We start from the raw sequence: 4,619 nt of genomic DNA, 5'->3' as shown, positions 1-4,619 counted from the left end.
AGGGTTCACATTTTCACTGCAGTTCCCTTAATGATTTTCAATAAGGAGATAAATGTGTTTAAAAACGCAGTTTCCGTGACATGCTCATTTATCTCGCCCAAGGATGGAAACTGAGTTTTCAGATTCATAAAATCTGCTGTGATTTAGTTTATTCAACTCTAAGTAGGTAAGCTCAGAGTTAAACACATGTAACAGGTATGAAAAACCATCATTTGTGGAGCCCCAATTCAATGAGTCAGCAAGACAAAAGGAAGTGCCTTTTTCACCCCACTGAAACTACAGATTTTAATGCAGAAATGAAAGAAATAAATGGAGAATGTGACAACAGCACTGCAGCGGCATAAGAGAGGAAAATAGCGAAGGAGAAGATTGCTGCTTGAGTTGATGCCTACGTTTAAATATAGTCTGGTATAGCAGGCTGCTTTTACATTTATTAAAAGTCCTCTCCTCACTGGTTTTACATTTGTAGATCACTAAAATAAGATTCTTCCTGGTCAAAATCACATTATTAGTTGGAACTATAATAATATCATTTCTAAATTACATTTTTGCAGCTGAGACAGATTTTTAGAAAGTAAAAACACAAAACTGTAAAATTCAATTCAGCTTATTTATATAGCACCATTTAACAGCACGTCTTGAAATCACCTGTCATAGACGAAGATAAGGAATAGAACCTGTTGAAAAGGACCTAAGCATCATCTCATGGGGTTCCTCCTCATTCTTCCATTACAGAGTAAATACCAATTGTCTAAAAAAAAAATCCAGAAATCACAATGTATGATTTTTACGTATTTGTTTTTACGAAACAGCTGCAAATAAGTATTTGAACACCGGAAAAAATCCATGTTAATATGAACAAAAACTGCCCCCGATCAGGTAAGCTCTGGGAATAATGTTACTCTGATGACTGGAAAAGAGGTTGAATAAATTCTCTTTGTGAAACAGAAAAGTCAGTTTCCCTGTTACTGAAATCCTAGAGTTTTCAGTAAACCTGCTTTTTAAACGGACCCCAGATCGGTCTGATATAACTGAAGTGCTGAATAACTCTTGCTTTTCACTGCCTTTCAAATTCTCCTTTTACTGTTAAATGCATGAAAAGAATATGTCGAGAAGTGTTTTTGAAAATCACAAAATGGTTTTGAAACCACTTGGAAGGAATTTCATCCACATATGAATCTCTTCCATAAACAAAACATCATGGAGAGGTTCTGCCTTACACAGAAATGTGCCCCAACAGGTTTGTGTAGCAATGTTGTTACATAGAGACAGCAGCAAAAACAGCCACCAGTAAAAATACTTTATACTGGTTGATTGATTGAAATTGTAAAAGTAGCAGCTAATCTTCATGTTAACTGATTTTCATTAATTCATATATTAATTAAAATGTCTAACTTTTTGTTATTATTATTTGTCATGGGGCTAATTAATTAGATTAGACTGGTGTGAAGCAAACAACACTCTTTCTGTGCAACATCTCAAATATGTTATGTACTTGTTTTTACTCTGCTCACATAGAGAAGAGAGGGACCTTTATTTCCTATGTTTTTACTGTTGTCCCAATCCTTGGGCTGGTTGTTGTTTTCTTTGTGTTTTTTTCTGGTTGTGGTATTTTCTATTGTTTGGATGTATTCTTTTATTCCTTGCTGTTTTCTGTTATTTCAATGGTTAGCTGTCAGTTAATTTCTTTGTTTATTTGCTTTGTTTCCATTACAAATGTACGGTAAGCTTTGTCAATACACTGATAATACCATAGTCATACAAAGTTGGTTTAAGCTGTTTTAATTTAATTTTTATTTTATTTTCTGTTTTAAATAACTTCTTTAAATAACTACTATAAGTCTGTTCACTGTCTATGTAAGTCAGCTAGAATGTCATTCGAATCTTAAAGGCTCAGATGGCATATGATGAGCATAGAGTGTTGAGCATCCCCTTAAATGGCAGTTCTTTGGTCAGGGGTAGAAAGGCAGGAAACTGCAGTTTGAGACTTTGGAAGAGGCCCCTCCTAGGTGGGTATAACATTTTTGCATATATTAGAAAAAATTTTGTAGTTCTGCGCTGTTTTGCTGGTCCCACAGCTACGGTCAAGAAGAAAGTTGGCCTAAGAAAAAAGGTGAAGACTTCCTCTGAAATTTGTGCTTATGTCAATAATTTGATAACATGACTGGAATAAACTCTGTTAATACTTAAAGATGTTTCCTTCTTTGTGCACACTATCTGAGAAATATCCCTGCTTGTATTTGGACCAGGGTTGATCAAAATGATTATCGAACATGCAATAACTCAGAAAACATGCAATGCAATGCTCCTCCTCTTATTTCCTGTCAGTTTTCTTTTTTTTACTAGTAGTCACATGTGTTTGTTGATCACATGATGGTGATTAGAAAGTGTTTTCATTGCATTTTGTGAAATATATAAATTTCAAAACAACAAAAACCACCACGTTTGTGTGTGCTTTTTTGAAAACTACCGTGTTGTGTTTCCATTAAAGCTACAGTGTGTAATAATTACAGGGATATACAGTCAGAAATGTAATATATTATACATAACAATTTTATTTATCATCATCTACGAGCTCAGCCTCTTAACCTTAATATTTGCGTTGCCTTATAATTCGTTATTTATAATTACATAGGAGCGGGTCTCGCAGCCATGGAGGCTGACATCTTTGTGCTACGGCAGCGCAGAGCCAACAAACTAGCGATTGCGAGATCGCCCATTACGCTCGAAAGTAACTACAGCAAGTTGAGAGAGATGAACTGAGACAGTACTGAACAATAGATGGCAGTATTATGCCTGAGAATACTATCTGTAAAATTATCTATGTAAACAAACCTCATCACTTGAGAAGGTAGGTGATGCGGACGTCGTGGAAGACATTTTGTCCCGTAACGCTCGCCGTACTGTTGGGGGGGAGAAGCGGTGGGGGGGAGATGTTCATGTTGCTGCGGTCTGCAGTCTGGACGTTAGATGTTGCTAAAAATTACACACTGTAGCTTTAATTCCTTTCAATAATTACAATTTGCTGAATATGTTAGTCAATAGAAATGCAGCAACTTTTGAGTTATAAAGCAGTTTCTAGTTTTACTATTATAAGTGTCATTTTTGTCATATTGTTTTTTTTTCTTTTGTGATCTTTAGTTATTTGTTTGAGATCTATTGCATCAAACGTCTATTTCTCAGTTTTTTTCCCCAGTAAATTAACATGATTGAATTAATTTGATCTTCCTCAGCTGTTTTGATCTACTCCCTGATTGCCTCACCCGGTTTCTTTGCTCTCATCTTTCCCAGTATTAACCTAGCCTGGGTGCCAGTCCGAACTTAGTCCCGCCCACAAGGTTTGAGTTCGGGGAAGTTCGGTCTGGCTCTGCTCCATAGTAGCGCGAGTATTATCGCCCACTGTCAGGCGATCCAATCAAATTGTCAGGGCGGGCTTTATACGATGATGGACAGATGATCAAGAGTAACGTTATCAACCACGTGACCAAAGCGCGCTTGGGTGACAACAATATTGGCTGCCGCTGGAGAGTTTGGGTGAGTAGATTCTGCTATTAGGTCTGTTCTAGAAGATATCGACAGCAAATTAATTTTAAAAGAGGAACAGAGAAACGCGATCAAGTCTCATCTTCTTATTCTAGGCGTGAAACTGCACGCTTTGATTTTTGTGGACAACAACTATGCATCGCTTAACATACGTCACGCACTCCGTTGCTCTTATTGGTTGTAGGTCTATCCAATTGAGTACAGAGGCATTTTTTTTCCTGGTTCGTTCAAAACACGCCCCATAATCACAGCTCTATGGAGCAGTATCAGACTCATTCTGACTAGAATTGAGTCGGACTACGTCAGGCTAGTATTAACCAGCCATGTGTAAAATGCTTGCATCAAGCTTCATGTTGCATGTTCTGCAAGTTCCAGTTATTACTTATTTTATTAAACAATGTTTTTCATTAATCTCTTCATTTCTGAGCCCTCCTTGAACATTAGTTGACCTGCCTTCACAAACCCTGATGGTTGTTTGTGATATGTCAAAGCAAAACCACAAATCTATAGACTGCCCTCTCACTCATGCTTTTCAGTCCGGACCAATGAATCAAGTAGTGGACATTGTGAAATGCAGGAAAATGTGTGTTTGTTTATGACAAAAATGCAATAGAACTCAAAGGTCACATTCACACAGAAAACTTTCAGAAATATTGTACAAGTATATGACTGATGTGGTTTATACATTCAAGAGAATGGTTAGGGTGTACCAGAAGATGAACAAGTAAACCAGGATTTATGAATATAGCACAGATTATCTGTGTACTTCACTCACATAATATAAATGTTTAGAGTATTCTCCACTGATATATAGTCTGTAGACAAAGAAGAGGAACTAGCCGTTTCTGTCCAGCATCATTAGAAAATAAAGGTCTTATCTTTACAGATTTATTTTATAAAAAAGTAATTAATTCTATTGTTTATGTCATTTTTGAAGCTGGCTTATCCAAGTCTGTTATTTACCTGGCCATTCTAACCAACAGAGAAGGCACCCTTTAAATAAAGAAAATAAACTTTTTTTAGCAAGTGTGAATATTATTTTTTACTTTCACGATTTCTTCTTGCTAATCAAAGTA

This window comes from Cyprinodon variegatus, unplaced genomic scaffold, assembly GCF_000732505.1.
Source record: "Cyprinodon variegatus isolate N-32 unplaced genomic scaffold, C_variegatus-1.0 Scaffold1470, whole genome shotgun sequence".
Classification (NCBI taxonomy): Eukaryota; Metazoa; Chordata; class Actinopteri; order Cyprinodontiformes; family Cyprinodontidae; genus Cyprinodon; species Cyprinodon variegatus.
Note: the sequence above shows the minus strand (reverse complement) of the source record.